Below are 21,275 nucleotides of genomic sequence, written 5' to 3' on the forward strand. Positions count from 1 at the left end.
ACAGAGTGGCCGGTTAACATTGCTCACCTCATCCACCAAGCCTTGGGTCATGTTCATGCCAAGGGTAACCTACCTTTCCCGGCCTTGGTGATGGAGCTAGTTGCTACTGCTGGTGTTCCCCGGGAGACTAAGGATCGGAAAGCAATGATTCCGGTAGAGGGCGACGTGGTCCCAACCGGAAAATATCTCAGGCCTCCGGGGGAACACAAGACCCTAGATATAGCTGCCCTTTCAGTTATCCCTACCACTTCTTCCACATCACAAGGATCTTCCCACCAACGGCTTGAAGACCTCCACAAGAAGATAGATAGATATGAACGGCGGAACCAACACCAGTATGCTTACAGAAAGAAGCTTTTGAGTTGTGTAACCCCTTCTGTGGAGGAACCAGAGATCTCCACATCCACCTCGTACTTAAGTGAAGGGAGCAGTCACGAACGGGATAGTGGAAGTTCCAAACCCGACCAACCCTTGCATCTTGATAGTAGCACGGAGGACCGTGTTAATTCTTAAGTGTGGGAAGGTCGTTCGACCGATCTCTGTGGGTACCAATTTCCCCTTTCAACACCAATGTTAGCTAGTTGTTGCATTGCATGATAGGTTGCATGTTAGTTAGAATTTGTATATACTCTTACCATTTCTCTCTTATTAGGACTACTTGGAGAGGGTGATGATTTCTACTCCAAGAAACTATTTTAGGGCACTGAAGAACTGAAGATTGATGGTTTAGAGGTTATAATAAACTCTCGTTGTAAGTATAGTTACTAAACCAAGTAATCAACCTTTCTTACAAACGTTTTGGTTGTCACAAGTAACAAACCCCTTTAAAAATTGTTAACTGAGTATTGATGATTGGATTTTTGACGGTTTAGAATTTCACTAATGAAATCTCGTTGTAAAGTATAGTTTCTAAACCAAGCAATAATCCTTTGATACAAAAAGTTGTTTGTCACTAGTACAAACCCCTGAAATTTATAAACCGAAGTATTGGACCTCAGGTCGTTCTCCCTAGGAATTACAATAAAGTGTCTTGTTATTGGTTGTGAGTTATTTTGGGGTTTTGGATAAGAAGCATGAAAAGTAAATGGCAATGAAAATAAACTAACAACTATAAAAGCTCTTGGCAAGGTATGAAAATTAGAAGTCCTATCCTAGTTATCCTTCTCAATTGTGATGAGAATTGTTCATTGCTCCCACTTAGTTAACCTCTAACCATGGAGGAGAGTCAAGTGGATGAATCAATTTGATTCCTCAAGTCCTAATTAACTCCTAAAGGAGAGACTAGCTTTAGAGGCATTCAAATCAATTAGCAAACTCTAATTATCAATCAACAAAGGAATTAGATAACTCAAGAGTCACTAATCACTCTACCTAGGCCAAGAGGAACAAAATCTATACAAAAATCCAACCAAGCATTTCATCAAACACTCGGAAGGCACAAAAGAAAAGTAAAGCAAATCACAACAAGAACGAATTCTAACTACAATTGAATACAAAGAATTAACAACAATAATCAAGGAAATCACAATTATCATGAATTACCTCAAATTGCATTATTGAAAGGGAATAAAAGAAACAACAATCTATCCAAAACAAAGTGAAGAATTACAAGAATTAAAGTACATAACTAAAGAGAGGGAGAGGAGAAAATTAAGAATTAGCAAAGGAGAATTAAATTAAGGCATGAATTAACCCTAGATCTAAGAAGAGATATTAACCTAAATCTAATCCTAATCCTAGAGAGAAGTGAGAGCTTCTCTCTCTAAAACTACTTTAAACTAAAGCTATCACTAACTTCCAATCTCCTTTTTTTTTCTACCCTTTCAATCCTTGATCCTTTTATTCCTTTCTATCAGCAATTGGCGCCAAAAAATGGGTTCAGAAACCCCTCAAAATCGCTAGGCACATGTTGCCTTAATGAAGTCATGTGCAGACATCGACGCGTGCGCGCACGGTATGCGTGCGCGTCCCTGGCTGATTCCGCAATGTGCCCGCGAGCGCCTTGTGCGCGTGCGCGCGCTTGGCCGTAATCAATTCTTTGGCTTTTTGTGCTTCTCTCCACTTGCATGCTTCCTTCCTTTCTTCCTTTGATCCATGCCTGGCCTATTTCAATCCTGGAATTGCTAGCAAACACATCAAGGCCTCTTATGGAATCGAGGAGAAATCAAAATTCATCAAAATAACGCCTGAAAAGCATGTTTTTACACTTAAGCACAAATACGGGAGATATAAGAAAACCATGCTAATTCATAGGTTAAATGCGGGAAAAGGTCATCAAAATACTCTAAATCCAATACAAGATAAACCCTAAAAATGGGGTTTATCAAGTATTCAAACCTCGGGTCGTCTTCTCAAGGAACTGCAAGGAAGTATGTTCTTATTATTGGCTATAAAGGTTGTAATCGGGGTTTAGAAAGTGAGAAGCAAGTGATTTAAATGACAGGTGAAGTAGATGGCAATTAAAGTAAATAAATACTGTAAAGCAATCTTTTGGCAAGGTAAGAGAAATTGGAAGTCCAACTTAGTTATCTCTCTCAACAATAATGAAAGTTGAATCTAAATTCCACTTAGTTAACCTTTACTAAAGTAAAGGAAAGTCAAGGGACTAATTAGTTTGACCTTCGAATCCTATTTATTTCCTAAGAAAAAGTTGGGATTATTGAAGTTCAGTTCAATTAGCAAGATAACGATTATCAATTATGCTGAGTTTAATAATGTTGAGTTACTGATTTCTTAACCAAGACCAAAAGGGAAAAAGTAAAATTGTTGGAATAAAAAATGTCCTTAGATAGAAAGCAATGGTAACACAAATTAAGGAGAAAGCAATCAATAACTGAAATACCTCAAATAATCATTAATTCAAATCATAACATGGAAAGGATTCATAAGTCATGTTGGCAACATTTATAGGTACGAATAAAAGCATTGAAGTAAATATTAAACCTGGATCGAGAGTCACTCTTACAAACTAAGAGAAGTCCTAAATCCTAATCCTAATCCTAAGAGAGAGATGAGAGAACCTCTCTCAAACTAAATCTAAATCATGGAAAGTGAAAATTGGCGAGCTCTCTTTGAATGGATGTGTTCCCCCACTTTGTAACCTCTGGTCTATGCCTTCTGGACTTGGATTTGGGCCAAAAAAGGCTTCAGAATTTGCTATGAGTATTTTCTGCAATTTCTGGTGCGTGGCCTCTGTCACGCGTCCGCGTCATTCGGAGCATTTCTTTGCCACGCGGTCGCGTCAGTCATGCAACCGCGTCAGTCATGCGGCCGCATCGCTGCTGATTCGCGCTTGGCGCGCGATCGCTTTGTCCATGCGATCGCGTGGATGCCAGTTTCTTCAGAAGCTCCGTTTTATGCTTTCCTTCCATTTTTGTATGTTTCCTTTCCATCCTTTAAGTCATTTCTACCTTAGAAGATCTGAAACTACTCAACACACTAATCACAGCATCGAATGGAAATAAAGGTAATTAAAAATAATTAATATTAAAGCATAGGAAACATGTTTTTCACATACATCACATAATAAGGAAGGGAAAGTAAAACCATGCAATTAATATGAATAAGTGGGTGAAGGATTGAATAAATCACTCAAATTAAGCACAAAATATATCATAAAATATGGATTTATCAACCTCCCCACACTTAAACAATAGCATGTCCTCATGCTAAATCCAAGGTAAAGAATAAGGTAAGGTTAAAGTGGTGGAATGTTATGCAATGCAACCTATTCTAAATGCATCTACCTAAATGAGTCATGCAATTCCAATTTATCCACTCATATATAAAGCTTAATTTACATCCTCAAGGAGTCATATATATATATATATATAGCCAACCCTTAAATAATAAAGCATTTTAGCAAATGAGATGGGAAATAAAAATATTGTACAAACTTGCAAAACAATTAGTAAATTAAGCACAGATATATGTTGATGAGTTATTGAACCCTCACTAGATTTTATGTTTACCCTCTAGTCACTCAGTATTTATTGGGTTTATTCACTCTACTTTTCTTTTTATTCTTACTTTCTATAACTTTGTTCTTCATCTAACCAATCAACAATTATAGAGTACAGTCATACCAAAAGTCATGAGGTCTTTAATTAAGGTTGTAATGGGGCCAAGGTAAAGGTAGGGATATATGTATAAGGCTAAGTGAGCTAATAAGTGAATCCTTAATTAGACTAAGATCTCACCTAAGATACATATTTAGTAGAACAAGCTTCTTTACCAATTTTCCCATATTATCCCACTTGTTGTTACATACTCATGTTTCAATTTTATTTTTATCCCATGTGCATTGCTTTTATTTTGCATTGGGGAATTCTTTTGTATCCCCTTTTATTAAATGCTGAAAAATAACTCTTTTTTTTAATGCACATGGTAATTGATCACTTTGATTTCTCATGAGCATGCTTCCCAAATTTTCTGAATTATTTTATTTCTTTCAACTTTTCTACCTTTTGTTTCTATCATCCATGTTCCCAATAGGTTTCCCACATTTTAATCTATTCATAATTTTCTATCTTAAGCTAACCAAGGATTCAACTTGGGATTTTATTTTGTTTTTCTGCTTAAGGCTAGTATGTGGCTAAATAGAATAAAAGGGATTTTAAAGGCTCAAGGGGGCTAACAAGGGTGATGTGAAAGGTAGGTTATTTTGGGGTAAGTGAGCTAAAATCAAATGATGGCCTCAATCATTCTTTTGGCATGTATCTATATTCTATAATTGGACATATAGATTAAAGCAAAGTAAAGAACATCAGAATAAAAAGAAGCGAAACACACAGGAATGAAATTATGGTTTGAATGCAACCATACAATTAAGCTCAATACTCACAGGCTGTGTGTTCTCTAACTCAAGCATCATATATCATTCATATATGTTATGCAGGTTTAGTTAAAAATTCCCATTATTCTCATAAAAAAATTATTTAGGGTAGCCTTTAAAGTTTTAATGTTCCTCCTTGATGAAATGTTGTCAACTTAACTATATGATGTAAAGCTATATATATAAGGTTTATGGATTTAAATCTGTTATATTCAATTTCCTAGCTTACTTCCTTTTTATATTTTTCAATTTAACTATGCTATCTTATGCTAAAAAGGGTAAACTATACTAATTAATCCACTAATAAGTCAGAATTGCAAACTAAACTAAATAACTAAAAATATGAACTAAAAATGCAAAATGCAAAAAAAGAGTAAAAATACATAAAAGCAGCAATGTATAAGTACTCAGAAAAAAAAAGAAAAATACAGAAAATTATCCAAAATAAAAGAAAAAGAGATGTAGTGGTTCACCAAAATAAAATGCCAGAGATGGTGACCTCCCCACACTTAAAATGAAGCATCGTCCCTGATGCTCAGTCAGGCCGGGTGTGAAGGGGGTGTCATCACTGGTAGGGATGGTAGCTGGAGGCTCTGTGGTGGTGGTGGGCTGAGGGTCTGGCTGCTGTAGAGGCGGTGCTGACTGGATCGGGATCTCCGGATCTGCAGCCTCTATCTGATGCGTAACCTCCTGATGCGAGGCAGCCTGCTCTGTGTCTGCCTGCTGATGGGTCTGCTCCTGGAAGTGAGTCTCCTCCTCATGCTCATCCTCCTCCTCCTCTGATGGCTCTGATGGTGTGTCGGGCTCAGAGGGGATGTCACCACCCTGTCGGATCATCAGCTTCAGATGCGAATAGCGTCGCTGGCTGCGACGCTCCAATCTCTCATACCGACGCCGGTTACGGCGCTGCATCTGATCAAGCTGTCGGAATAGGCGGTGCACGAGGCGGTATACGGGCTCAGAGGCAGGTGGAGGTGCAGTGGTGGCAGCAGGGGCAGCAGGGGCAGCCGTGGATGAAGAGGGTCTAGCAGACGGTGGGGCTGTCTCATCAGTAGCAGTGAAGGGTGGTGGTCTGTAGCCCAAGGCTAGGAAGTTCCTGCTGTGAGGAATGATCTTCCTGTAGTCTGCCGTTAGTGGTCTCTCATCGACATCCTCCCATGGCACGTCAGCTCGACGGCCTAGCTGTGTAACCAGATACGGGAAAGGGAGGGTGCCTCGGACGTGGACCCTGGCCATATAATGCCGGATAAAGCGTGGTAGATAAAGGTCCTTACCCTGCAGCACACACCATAGGAGGGTGATCATAGCAGCTGGGATCTCCGTCTCATGAGTACTCGGCATGACATAATTGCTTAAGATCTGGTGCCATAACCGAGCCTCATCATTTAAGTACGCCCTCTTGATCCCTCTAGGCATGGTGGTGTCCTGACCCATCTCCTAAGGAACAGTCGGGTCGAGAGCTATCCGTGCCTTTACAGCATCCCAATCAAACTGCATCAGACGCATGTCCTCCTCAGCCTTTGAATAACCATCAGGCTGATCGGACTTGGCTGGGAGCTGGAGAATGTCCTCGATGGCCTCCTCAGTGACCAAAATTTGTTTTTCTCTCAGGTGTATGGCATCTAGGGTGGTGAGGTAGTAGTTACAGTAGAATTCCCGGACCCAAGATGCGTTGACCTCTATCAGTGTTCTCTCCAGAAAGAACCAGCCCCTTTGCTTGATTTGCTCAGTGGTGTACTGCTGGAGTGCTTCTGGAATCTTCAGAGTTCTCTCCAGGTATAGATTCCTAGAGTTTGTAAAAGTCGGGTACTTCAGCTCACAGTACCGGTTTGCAAATTTTATTGGATCATTTACAGGGAGCAGCTGGTCAGCTTTTTTCTGCTGTATAAAGTTCTTCTCCCGCCATGAGGAATCATGCATGAGGGCAATGATGGACTGGGAGGAATCTCCTCTCTTGCGCTTGCCAGTAGCCTTGCCTTTTCCTTTCCTCTGGGAGGCAGACATCCTAAAAAATAGGAAACTAGGAGATGGATAAAAATAGGGAAGCAAATAGGCAATTCAAACAAAGAAAACTCAAAGCGGCAAAGGAGAATTAGAATGAGGTAAATGAGTCAAGTAAATGTGCTTTAAGGATTGTTTAGTAGTTTAAAATTTGGAAAGGAAGAATTGACAATCCAAAATGTATCAGAATTCAAGTTAAATAGAAAAATTGTCATTATGCCATGGTTAGAAAGTTAGAGGAAAGTAAAAAAAATTAGAACAGAGATTTTGAAAAGGTTAGTAATGTTAGAATTTGAAAAAGAAGTTATTAAATTAAAATTAGTGAGTCAGGAAAATGTGGGTTAAGGTAAGTGGCATAAAGAAAATATTCCATATAACAAGAATTCACAATTATGACTAGAATTAACTCATAACCGAACAAGGAAAACAGGGTGATGTTGATTCAAAGAGATATAAAGAAAGCAAGAATTGGAATCAGAATATCACAGATGCAGTTTATAAACCAGGAAATCAAAGAGGATAAGAAAGTCTGCCGTAGCATTCATGAAGTGGTTTGGGTAGGGCAGAGGACAACAGAGTTTAGATTTTCAAACCAAAACATGAATGAAAACAATTCACAAAAAATTTGGGCAGCATTCCGGCTAAAATTGGATTGTCCCGGAAAATAAACAGCAAACAAGGCAGTTCATATGAATTAAAAACTTGCTGCAGTTATCTATAATTAATAGAAACATGAAAAGTCAGATTAACAAGCAGCAAATGCAAGAAATCACAGCATATGAACAAGGTCACAGGAACAGCAGAATTGCAGTTTTGATAAAACAGAAGCATGAACAGTGCAAGTAAATAGACCTAGATCCACTAACCACAGTCTAAGCTACCTAACAACCTAAAAATCTACTACAGCATGCATATCTATCTATCCTAATTATGAACAGAAATAGAAAAAATTGTAAAATAACTGTGAAGGATAGAAAGGTGGCATTCATCGGAACCTGGTAGGCGTGAGGAGTAGAATGGGGTAAGAAAGCGGCTGGGTGGTGGCTGCGACGGCATCCGGCACGGTGGAAGGGTATGGCGGCGCGGTGGCGGCTGAGGGGGCAGTGGCTAAGGGGGTAATGGGGATAGGGTTTAGGGTAATTGATAGAGGAAGGGAGGGGGGTAGCTTGTGGGTGACGGAGGAGGCGCGGCTGGGTTGGGGGCGGCGGTGTGAGGTGGGCAGTGGCGGAGGGCAGTGGCGGAGAAGGAGGGAGAAAGAGGAAGAAGGAGAAAGAAAGAAGGGGAGGGAGGAAGGGGTCGGTGGCGGCGGCGTCTGGGCGGTGGCGGTGACTGGGTGGTGGTCGGGGCGGCGGCAATGGTGGTTGGGTGGTGGTTGAGAGAAGAGGAGGAAGAGAGGGAGAAGAGGGTTGGGGGGCTACGCGACTGATAGGGTTCACGTGGCTGGGGGGTTATATTTTCAAATCCACGCGATCGCGTGGGGGACGCGGTCGCGTGGTGGGGGTGAAAATAGGGGTGACGCGATCGCGTAGGTCGCGCGATCGCGTGAGAGGGGTAGGAGAGGGAATGATGCGATCGCATGGGTCGCGCGATCGCGTCGCTGGACATTGTGCTAAACGCACGACTCCAGCACTGTTTCAGCGCAACTCTCTGTCTCGTCCTAGGGTGTTGTGCAATCCATGCGACGCGATCGCGTCGCTCACGCGGTCGCGTGGGATTGGTTTTGTATTAGTGACGCGATCGCATGTGGCATGCGATCGCGTGGGCCAATTTGTGCAAAACGCACAAGGGCTGCACGATTCCAGCCTAACTCTCTGGACGTTAGATTTTTGACGCCGATCTCTAAGGCACGCGGCCGCGTGGTTGACGCGGTCGCGTGGATAGTGTATTCGCAGTATGACGCGATCGCATGGGGCATGCGGTCGCGTCGTGCATCCCTTTTTTTTTTTTGAATGCAGGATGCAATGCTTAATGTGAATGCTGTGCATGATTCCAGGTTTAATAAAATAAAAATAAAATTCAAAAATAAACAAAACAAAATAAAATTAAAATTGCAAAAGGAACGATCATACCATGGTGGGTTGTCTCCCACCTAGCACTTTTAGTTAAAGTCCTTAAGTTGGACATTGGAAGGGCTTCGTGTTATGGTGGCTTGTGTTTAAATTCGTCCAAAAATCTCCACCAGTGCTTGGAATGTCAATAGCCTCCGGGGTCCCATACTAGGCATGTAAAGCTTCTGAGCAGCTTCAGACAAATTTTCAGGCTCCCGGGGTGACGAATGTCAGAATAGATTCTAGGATCCCAAACTTTGCTATTAAATCCGCCTCCTTCTTGATCTATATGTTTCCATCCGGGCGGTTTAGAAAGTAGAATCTCACCATGGTGACCAAACGTTCTCCGTGATCCATGCAATGGAGCATGATACCAATCCGTGTACTTCGAGGTGAAGCGTGGAACCTTATTGAACCTTGTGCACCAACTCTGAGTACGAGCCATTTCCCTCTTACTCTTAAAGCCGCAAAGAGCTCTAAGCTGGCCATCTGTTTCAAGCAAACCATATTCAAGAGAATAAGTAAAGTTATAGGTTAAGGATTGTACCCACTTGAAGCTTGTTTTAGGTGGTAATGGCCTTGGGATAGGTGTTTCTGGTGGTTCTATAAGTTCTACTCCCTTGGGTTCTTCTGTGAATTTTTCCACTTCCTTGTAAGAGTCTTCAAATGTAGTATCACCCTGGTCGAAGTCTTCTATGTCTTCCTCATCACTTGAGTCATAGATTGGAGGTTGAGAGAAATCTACCTCCGCATCATCTTCATATTCACTTGGGGAAGATTCTTCGATCTCAGAGAATTTGACTTGTGACTATCATCATCAAGGGAATTTGTGTCCTGGGTTATTCCGTCTGATTCTTTATAAACAACTTGCCTTGGAGATTGTACAATATCCTCCTTAGCATCAACTGTAGCGTCCTTGACGGAGTTCTCCTCAGTTCTGGATTCCCATGGAGGTTCAGCATCTCCTAGATCTTCAACCAACTCTTCTTCTTGAACAATGACAGCTTCTTCTACTTGTTCTAGTACGAATTCGTTCTCTGTCTTATCCACTGGAGTTTCTGGTATTTCCTTCATGCTACGCTCTTCGTTAGACTGTTCACACGGGGCTGTGGCTGATCTTTGTGTATTTGAGCGTCTAGAAACCCATTGAATTACTACTTGCTCCAGTTGTCGAATGGTTGTTTGAAATTTATTTATTGTTTCCTTTAGACGAACCTTTGCTTCTCGGGTTGCCGGACTTGGGCATGATACATAGGAAAGTGGTGGTGATTGGGAGTGATTGGATTGGTACTGGGGTAAGGAAGGATCATATGGTGGCGAATGGTGAAGAGAAGCTTGTGAGTGTGGTGGTTTGAGGTTATGTTGAAAGGATGGTTTATATGCACGGGGTGGGGCTTGTTGGTAGTTACAAGGTTGTCCACCATATCTTTCAGCTGGGTATGCACGGTAGAATGGTCTTTGTCCAGGATATCTCGGAGGGTGTTGCTGCCTAAAGGGTTGATTAAATCCTCTTGGCTCCATCCATCCTTGATTGGTCTGACCTTGATGCATATTCCTGCTGTAACTTCTATTTCCTTCAACAAAGTTAGAACCAAACTCAAAGCGAGAGGGGTGAGAATTCATGGTAGCAAATAAAGATGAAAAAGGAAAAATAAATAAACAAGCAAAAGAAAAATATTTACAATAACCAATAATAAGGCACACGTTAGTAGTTCCCGGGCAACGGCGCCATTTTGAAGAACTGAAGATTGATGGTTTAGAGGTTATAATAAACTCTCGTTGTAAGTATAGTTACTAAACCAAGCAATCAACCTTTCTTACAAACGTTTTGGTTGTCACAAGTAACAAACCCCTTTAAAAATTGTTAACCGAGTATTCAAACCTCGGGTCGTCTTCTCAAGGAACTGCAAGGAAGTATGTTCTTATTATTGGCTATAAAGATTGTAATCGGGGTTTAGAAGGTGAGAAGCAAGTGATTTAAATGACAGGTGAAGTAGATGGCAATTAAAGTAAATAAATACTGTAAAGCAATCTTTTGGCAAGGTAAGAGAAATTGGAAGTCCAACTTAGTTATCTCTCTCAACAATAATGAAAATTGAATCTAAATTCCACTTAGTTAACCTTTACTAAAGTAAAGGAAAGTCAAGGGACTAATTAGTTTGACCTTCGAATCCTATTTATTTCCTAAGAAAAAGTTGGGATTATTGAAGTTCAGTTCAATTAGCAAGATAACGATTATCAATTATGCTGAGTTTAATAATGTTGAGTTACTGATTTCTTAACCAAGACCAAAAGGGAAAAAGTAAAATTGTTGGAATAAAAAATGTCCTTAGATAGAAAGCAATGGTAACACAAATTAAGGAGAAAGCAATCAATAACTGAAATACCTCAAATAATCATTAATTCAAATCATAACATGGAAAGGATTCATAAGTCAAGTTGACAACATTTATAGGAACGAATAAAAGCATTGAAGTAAATATTAAACCTGGATCGAGAGTCACTCTTACAAACTAAGAGAAGTCCTAAATCCTAATCCTAATCCTAAGAGAGAGAGGAGAGAACCTCTCTCAAACTAAATCTAAATCATGGAAAGTGAAAATTGGCGAGCTCTCTTTGAATGGATGCGTTCCCCCACTTTGTAACCTTTGGTCTTTGCCTTCTTGACTTGGATTTGGGCCAAAAAGGGCTTCAGAATTCGCTATGAGCGTTTTCTGCAATTTCTGGTGCGTGGCCTCTGTCACGCGGTCGCGTCATTCGGAGCATTTCTTTGCCACGCGGTCGCGTCAGTCATGCGGCCGCGTTATGTGCGTTCTGCTTAAGGTGCGCAGTTGCGTTAGTCATGCGGCCGCGTCGCTGCTGATTCGCGCTTGGCGCGCCATCGCTTCGTCCATGCGATCGCGTGGATGCCAGTTTCTTCAGAAGCTCCGTTTTGTGCTTTCCTTCCATTTTTGTATGTTTCCTTTCCATCCTTTAGGTCATTCCTACCTTAGAAGATCTGAAACTACTCAACGCACTAATCACGGCATCGAATGGAAATAAAGGTAATTAAAAATAATTAATATTAAAGCATAGGAAACATGTTTTTCACATACAGCACATAATAAGGAAGGGAAAGTAAAACCATGCAATTAATATGAATAAGTGGGTGAAGGATTGAATAAATCACTCAAATTAAGCACAAAATATATCATAAAATATGGGTTTATCAGGCATCCTACCAATTTGAAAAAAATTTTGTTGAACTTTCTTGAAGAATGTAACTTGGAACATGAATTTTGAGCTAAGAACACACAAGCAAGTGAGATTTGAGTCTAATGATGTGGTTACCTCTTATAACCACTTAGTTTCCTTCTTGTGTGCAATTGTTCTCTTTCTATGATTGTGATCCTTGATTTATTTAATTCTATATGTCTATTATTCCTTGTATTAATGCATTTATATGATTGAGGCCATTGTTTCATTAGCTCACTTGCCCAAATAGCCTTACCTTTTATCTTCCATTGTTAGCCAATTTGAGCCTACGATTAACCCACTTGTTCTTAATTTAGCACATTACAAGCCTTAAAGCGGAAAATAATAAATGTCCTTATTTGGATCTTTGGTTAGCTTAGGCTAGTGAGTGTGTATCATTCAAGTGTGGAAAAACTTGGGACATTTGTTGAATAAAAGGGTAGTTTTGTATTGATTTTGAAAATATTGGGAATTGGATGCGTACTCATATATTTATTAAATGTATAGACCTTATGCATTGATGTTCTTGTATATAGTTTGAAAGAAAGAAAAATGAGAAAAAAAACAAAAGGAAAAGAAAAAGAAAAAATATATATATCGAAAAAAAAGAAGAAAAAAATAGAAAAAGAAAAAAAAAGAAAAAGAAAGAGATAAAGTGGGGACAAAATGCCCCAAAGTAAAGTTCAATAAAAATCAATACATATGTGTTGTGAAATAAAAAGAAAATGCATGAGTATGTGAAAAAGTGAAAAATGGGTAGTTAGGTTAGCTTTGGAATTGTATAGGTTGTCATAGGTTAGGTGGGAAGTTTAAGTTAATCAAAGATTCAAATTCAAGCCCACTTAACCATATATGCATCCTACCTTAACCCTAGCCCCATTACAACCTATGAGAAAGACCTCATGATATTTGTATGAATGCATGAAATATTTGTTGATTGTTAGATGAAGAACAAATCTTGAAAAGCATGAAATAGAGGAGAATTGAGTGTTCCCAGTGAGGGTTCAAAGCCCAATTCCTTGTTCCCGGCTCTCACGGGCATTCTTCATGCAAGTCATGCACATCTCACTTTGATGTTTGAATTGGTAGACTTCATATATCATAGTCATTTTGCCCTACGCACTTATGTATGCTCTTGGAAGATTGATTTGCTTTTAACCAAGTAGATAGTGGCATTTATCTTAGTTGCATTCATGTAGGAAGGTTGCATCCCATAAATCTTATTCTCTCGTGATCCTTTGGTTTTCTGCTTTCCTTTAGCATGAGGACATGTTATCATTTAAGTGTGGGGAGGTTGATAAATCCCGTTTTTAGGGTTTATCTTGTATGGATTTTAGGGTTTTATCAATGGTCTTTCACACTTGTTCGTATAAAAATGCATGATTTTGTGTTCCTTTCTCAACTTTGCCTCATGCATGAAAACATGCTTCTTTACGTTAAAGTTGACGTATTTTTAATCATCCTCCATTACCATTCGATGTCGTAATCCATTTGTTAAGTGATTTCAGAGCTTATAGGGCAGGGATGGTCTAGAGGAAAGGAAGGAAGCATGCATGAAGGGAAGGAGCATGGAAAATGAAGCTTTGGAATTTTAGCGCCGACGCGTACGCGTACCTTGTGCATACGCGTGGATGCGTGCCATCAAGATCAGTGCGAAAGAGCCGAAGCCGGGAGCCGGGGCATTTATATGGCTGAGCCAAACCCTCATGGACGTGCGTGCACGCTTGATGCATGCACGTGGCTTGCAAAACCCCCAGGGACGCGTGTGCGTTCCGTGCGTGTACGCGTCGATGCCGCACGTGAGTTTTAAAGAGAAAACATGACTAGCGATTTCAGGGCAGTTACAGACCTTGTTTGGAGCAGAATTCTGGCGGAAAAAGGCATAAGAAGACCAAGGATTGAAGGGATCCACATCTATTGACTCATTTTTAGATATTTTTAGTTGGAAGTTACATTTTTGTAGAGAGAGAAAGTCTACCTTCTATCTAGCCTCTCTCTAGGGTTTTTGCCTCTCAAATTTCCAATTCTCTTGTATTCATTGGTGGGATCTATTGTTAATTCACTCTACATTGCTTCCAATTATAGATCTAGACTCTACTATTCTCAATTTAGTTCTTGTTGTTCAAGTTACTTGTGGATCTAGCTTTTGGATGTTGTTACTTCTATTTCCATTGATACACTGAGGTAATTCAAGTTCTTAGCCTTCAATTGTTGGATTGTTGTTAATCTCTTGTAGTGGACACCTTTGATTTCAAGTTTATTCTCAATTTTGCAATGACTCTCATCATTGCTCTCCAAGTGTTTGAGAAAATTCCAACTTTAACTATGGAGTAGACTTTTCTTACTTGGCTTGGAAGTTGAGACATTGGAGACACTTGAGTTATAATGTCCTTTGTTGATTGTCAATTAGAAAATGCTAGTTGATTTGCATGCCACTAAAGCTAGACTTCCTTAGGGTTAGGCTAGGATTTGTGAATCCAAATTGATTACTTTCACTTGACTTTCCTTAATAATAAAGGTTAACTAAGTGAAGGAATAACTAATTGTGATTATAATTGATAGAAATAATGATGATAGGAAGTCCAATTCTCAATTCTAGCTAAGGCCTTTATATAGTTTGATTTTCATTCACACTACTAGTTTGTTCTTTTCTTATATGAAACTCCAAACACTAATACACTTTCTAATCAACAATGTACATCTTGGAGCACTCCTAGGGAGAAGGACTCGAGAGTCATACTCTCGGTTATTGATTTTTGATTGTTTGATGAGGAGTTGCATGTCGGTTTAGGCTATACTACAACTGGATTCATTGATAAATTCTACACCAGCATAAAATCATTCATCAGTATCCCCCTTCTTGGTCTCTTTCTAGTAAGCTTCCTTGTGTTATTTTCTTGATTGAACTAGCTTGTTGGGGTAGGGGTTGGATTATTTGCAGTTGACCTTTTCTTCTTTATGAATGTTATCCTTGGTATCTTGGTCTCAATCCTCTTTTTGGTGTTGTCGTTAGTTGCCTTCAGTTCTTGGATATCAAGACTTGAGTGTTGTGTGATGGTTAGAGTGTTCTATTTATCAAAAGCTTCTTGCATTGGTGATTCGATGAACCCTTCTTCTATGTAGCTCTCTGCTTCAATTGAATGTGGATTCCCTTAATTGTCTTCCTCCTTTTCTTCTTCATGATTTTCCATTGAGTCCATTGGGAGGGGATTTTCATGTTCTTCTATCACTTCAAGTAGCCTCTGTTGATTTAGATTCACAGGTTCAAATACCTCCACAACCTCCTTCTCCATTGAAGTTTCATTTGGTACAGGGACTTTTCTTCCACTTCCTCGCTCACAGATTGCTCTTCATCCTCAATGCTTGGAAATCCTAAGTTTCTCCTTATTTTCTCTAAGTGCCCATCCATCTTCTTGAGGAGGATTTCTTGTTATTTCCAAGATTGCTCTTGTCTTTCCAATATTTCTCTAGACTTTTGAAGGAGATCCTCTACTAGCTCAAGAGATGAAGGTTGAGAGTAATTTTGTGGATATGGATGTGTTATGGTGAAGTTATTTTGAGAGGTATGGAATGAGTCTTGTGAATTATGAAGTGAATTTTGTGAATGTTGAAGTGAGCCTTCTGTGTAATGTAATGAATTTTGTGGTTAGTGAAATGAGTTGTATGGATTTTGGAGAAAACTTTATGTTGAGGCATAGTCAAATGATGAAGAATTTTCAAATGAAAAACTGGGAGGTAAGGTTGGACAATTTTACATGAATGCATTGAAGGAGTATGAACTAGTAAATGCTCTTTAATTTTGATCCTCCCACCCACAACTTGAGTGATTGTTGAATTCATCACAGTGTGGATCATTTTGTGGCATTGGGGAGTAATCTTGCATGAATGTATTGGCAGCATAATCCAATAATGATGTCTCTTGATGAGCAAAATATGGATCATTAAGATCTCTTTGTTTTGACCCTCCCAGCCACAGCATGAATAGTTGTCATAGCAATATGAGTCATTTTGTGGCTCTGGGAGGTGTTCATATTCTATCATTCCTTGTTGATACTCCCATCCACCATTAGCATAATGACATGAATTATTTTGTGGTGTTGGGTAGTATCTCATGGAGTTGTCTTGATTATTTTGTGGCCCTAAAGCATATCTCCACTGGTTGGATTGCTCATAATCTATCATTTCTTGGTGATATTCCCAGCCACCATTAGAATAGTCATTTGGTGATGGTGGGCAATATCCCATGAAATTTGTTTGATCAAAAGAAGAGGTAAATTCCATTTGAATTTTGTGAAACACAATCATCAAGGAAAATTAAAACTCCTCATGTCATAGAGAAAAATTTCTCAGTGAGGCAATAACACAAACACCTTAGTATTAGTAGCAAACAAAAAATTAAAAGCACTTAAATGAGAAAAATAAAGAAAATGCTTAATCTAAACTTATCACCCACTTAATCATTGTTGATCTAAATCAATCCCTGGCAATGGCGCTAAAAACTTGATGACGAAAAATTGAATTTTGCACAAACTAACCGGAAAGTATACCATGTTGCATCAAGTAGTAAAACTCACAAAAGTGAGGTCGATCCCTGATGAGCGGATATTTTATACCCTTTTTGGCATTGTTTTTACATAGTTTTTAGTATGTTTTAGTTACTTTTTATTATATTTTTATTAGTTTTTATGCAAAAATCACATTTCTAGACTTTACTATGAGTTTGTGTATTTTTCTGTAATTTCAGGTATTCTCTGGCTAAAATTAAGGGACCTGAGCAAAAGTCTGATTCAGAGGCTGAGAAAGGACTGCAGATGCTGTTGGATTCTAACCCTCCTGCACTCGAAGTGGATTTTTTGAAGCTACAGATACCCAATTGGTGCGCTTTCAATTGCGTTAGAAAGAAGACATCTTGGGCTTTCCAGCAATATATAATAGTCCATACTTTTCCTGAGATTTGATGGTCCAAACTGGCGTCCAAACGCCAGTCAGAGACACTTTTCTAGCGTAAAACGCCAGAACTGGCACCAGAACTGGAGTTAAACGCCCAAACTGGCACCCAAGCTGACGTTTAACTCTAGAAAAGACCTGTGCACGTATAAAGCTCAATGCTCAGCCCAAGCATACAACAAGTGGGCCTCGGAAGTGGATTTCTGCACTATCTGTACTTAGTTACTTATTTTCTATAATCCATAGTAACTAGTTTAGTATAAATAGCACTTTTTACTATTGTATTCACACACTTGAGAAGCTTATGCCATTGGGTGGCTGGCCACATGGCCATGCCTAGACATTTTTCTCTTATGTATTTTCTACGGTGGATTTTCTACACCTCATAGATTAAGGTGTGGAGCTCTGCTGTTCTTCATGAATTAATGCAAGTACTATTGTTTCTCTTTCAATTCATGCTTACTTCTTTTCCAAGATATACTCTTGTACTTAATTCAGTTAAGTCAGAATGAAGGGGTGACCCGTGACAATCACCCACTATCTTCGTTACTCACTTAGCCAAGATCCACGTGCTTGACAAGCACAAGCGGTCTACATGATGTTCAACGTAGTCATTGGATGACAGTCGGAGTATAATCTCTTGGGTCTCTGATCCACGGACCGAGTCCGTGAGGTTAGATCCTTCGTGGTAGAGGCTAGAACCAATTGGCAGCATTCTTTAGATTTGGAAAGTCTAAACCTTGTCTGTGGTATTCCGAGTAGGATTTGGGAAGGGATGACTGTTACGAGCTTCAAAGGATAGAGAGGTCCTATTCCGACACAAGTGAGAGCCAACAGATGATTAGCCATGCGGTAGCTGTACCTTGTATTTTTCATCCGAGACGAGAAATTCGACAGTTGATTAGCTGTGCAGAAACTGTACTTGGACCATTTTCATTGAGAGGATCATACAGCTTGCCATGGAAGGGAGCACGCATGATTGGATGAAGACAGTAGGAAAGCAGAGGTTCAGAAGCAATAAAGCATCTCCAAATGGTTATTTGAAATTCCCACCAATGAATTACATAAGTATCTTTATTTTATTTTATGTTTTATTTATCTTTTAATTATCAAAACCTCATCACCATTTGAATCCGCCTGACTAAGATTTACAAGATGACCATAGCTTACTTCAAGCCGACAATCTCTGTGGGATCGATCCTTACTCATGTAAGGTTTTATTACTTAGACGACCCAGTGCACTTGCTGGTTAGTTGTGCGGAGTTGTGAAAAGTGCGATCACAATTCCGTGCACCATGTTTTTGGCACCATTGCCGGGGATTGTTCGAGTTTGAACAACTAACGGTTCATCTTGTTGCTTAGATTGGATAATTTTATTTTATGTTTAAGCTTTTTATTTTTATTTTCGAAAAAAAATAATGTGTTTTCGAAAAAAACCATTCAAAAAATTTTTAAGAATGAATTCTAGAGCTTCATGAGATATGTTGAAACCTGGCTGGTTGTTAAGCCTTGTCTAATCTTTTGGACTGAGGTTTTCACTTTCCATTGTAAAAAGGACATGTCTGTATTTGTTATGCTAAAGCTTGGCTGGCCATTTGGCCATGTCTAATTCTTTTGGACCGAAGCTTTAGAATAACATTGCATGAGCCTTTGGATTCTTAAATCTGATATTGTTATTTACAGTGTTTTGCTAAAGCTTGGCTGGCCATTTGGCCATGTCTAATTCTTTTGGACCGAAACTTTAGACTAACATTGCATGAATCCTAGAATTCTTATTAAAAGTTTTGAATTTCTTTATTTTCTTTTTCCAAAATAATTTTGAAAAAAAATAAAAATATTTAATAAAACCATAAAAACCAAAAAAAATTTATGTTTCTTGTTTGAGTCTAGTGTCAAATTTTAAGTTTGGTGTCAATTGCATATTTTGAATTTTTCTTAAATTTTCGAAAATTCATCATGTGTTCTTTCTTGATCTTCGAGTTGTTCTTGATGATTTTCTTTGTTTAATCTTGTGATTTTCTTGTTTTGTGTTTTTTTGTTGTTTTTCATATGCATTTTCGAATTCATAGTGTCTAAACATTAAAAATTTCTAAGTTTGGTGTCTTGCATGTGTTTCTTTTCTTAAAAATTTTCAAAAATATGTTCTTAATGATCATCATGATCTTGGTGTTCATCCTGACATTCAAAGTGTTCTTGCATGCATTATTTGATTTGATCTTAAATTTTTATGTCATGTGTCATTTTGTTGTTTTTCTCTCTCCTCATTAAAAATTCAAAAAATAAAAAAATATCTTTCCTTATTCTTCCCATAATTTTCGAAATTTTGAGTTGACTTGGTCAAAAATTTTTAAAATTTAGTTGTTTCTTGTTAGTCAAGTCAAAATTTCAATTTAAAAACTTTATCTTTTCAAATCTTTTTCAAAATCAATTCTTTTTCATTTTTCTTATGATTGTCGAATTTCTTTCTTAAAATTTTTCAAAATCTTTTTCATTTTTCTTTTAATGTTTTCGAAATTTTAAAACTAACTTTTCAAAATCTTTTTCTTAATTTTATTTCATATTTTCGAAAACTTTACTAACAATTAATGTTTTGATTCAAAAATTTCAAGTTTGTTACTTTCTTGTTAAGAAAGGTTCAATCTTTAAATTCTAGAACCATATCTTTTAGTTTCTTGTTAGTCAAGTCATAAACTTTAATTTTAAAAATCAAATCTTTTTAATTTCCTTTTCAATTCTTTTTCAAAATAAATTTCACTCATATCTTTTTAAAATTTTAATTTCAAAATTTTTTTCTGACTTCTTATCTTTTTTATTTTCAAATCTTTTTCAATTAACTACTTGACTTTTTGTTTGATTTTAAAAAGTTTACTATTTCTTATCTTTTTCAAAACCACCTAACTACTTTTCTCTCTCATTAATTTCGAAAACTAGCTAACAATTTTTTTAAAAATCTTTTTAATTTATTAATTTATTTAGTTTTCAATTTGCTTTTATTTCTTCTCTTAAATTTCAAATTCTAACTTATAATTAAAATAAAAACAAAAATATTTTTTTTCTTATAATTAATATTCAAATACTCTCTCTCTCATCTCTTTCTATTTATTTTATTTATTCACTAACACTTCTCTTCTACTCATCTAATATTTCGAACCCTCTCTCTATCTCTCTGTGTTCGAATTTATTCTTCTTCCTTCTTCATTCTATTCTTCTTTTCCTCTGACACATAAAGGAATCTCTATACTATGACATAGAGGATTCCTCTTCTTTTCTGTTATCTTCTTTTTCATATGAGCATGAATAGGGATAAAGACATTCTTGTTGAAGCTGATCCTGCACTTGAAAGGACTCTGAAGAGGAAGCTAAGAGAAGCTAAAGCACAACACTCCAGAGAGGACCTTATAGAAAATTTTGAAAAAGAAGCAGACATGGCAGCCAAACCCAACAACAATTCCAGAGATGCAAGGAAGATGCTTGGTGACTTTACTGCACCAACTTCCGACTTCTATGGAAGAAGCATCTCAATTTCTGCAATTGGATCAAACAACTTTGAGCTTAAGCCTCAATTGGTTTCTCTAATGCAGCAGAATTGCAAGTTTCATGGACTTCCATTGGAAGATCCTCATCAGTTTTTAGCTGAATTCTTGCAAATCTGTGACACTGTTAAGACCAATGGGGTTGATTCCGAGGTCTATAGACTTATGCTTTTCCCCTTTGTTGTAAGAGACAAAGCTAGGATATGGTTGGACTCACAACCTAGAGAAAGCCTGAACTCTTGGGAAAAGTTAGTCAATGCTTTCTTGGCCAAATTCTTTCCACCTCAAAAGATGAGCAAGCTTAGAGTGGAAGTCCAAAGCTTCAGATAGAAGGAAAGTGAATCCCTCTATGAAGCTTGGGAAAGATACAAGCAATTGATTAGAAGGTGTCCTTCTAACATGCTTTCAGAATAGAGCATCTTAGGTATATTCTATGATGGTTTGTCTGAATTGTCCAAGATGTCATTGGACCACTCTGCTGGTGGATCTGTTCATCTAAAGAAAACACCTGCAGAAGCCCAGGAACTCATTGACATGGTTGCAAAAAACCAGTTCATGTATACTTCTGAATGAAATCTTGTGAATAATGGGATGACTCAGAAGAAAGGAGTTCTTGAGATTGATACTCTAAATGCTATATTGGCTCAGAATAAAATATTGACTGAACAAGTCAATATG

General features: G+C 38.3%; 1 non-coding gene across 1 annotated transcript; it reads right to left on the minus strand.

Moving 5' to 3' along the window:
• Nucleotides 1–20,894: 20,894 nt before the first annotated feature.
• Nucleotides 20,895–21,002, minus strand: LOC112788302 (small nucleolar RNA R71). Its single transcript, XR_003195670.1, has one exon. It is a non-coding gene; the product is annotated as a small nucleolar RNA R71 (small nucleolar RNA).
• Between the last annotated feature and the right edge of the window lie 273 nt (nt 21,003–21,275).

This window comes from Arachis hypogaea, chromosome 20 (assembly GCF_003086295.3).
Source record: "Arachis hypogaea cultivar Tifrunner chromosome 20, arahy.Tifrunner.gnm2.J5K5, whole genome shotgun sequence".
Taxonomy (NCBI): domain Eukaryota; kingdom Viridiplantae; phylum Streptophyta; class Magnoliopsida; order Fabales; family Fabaceae; genus Arachis; species Arachis hypogaea.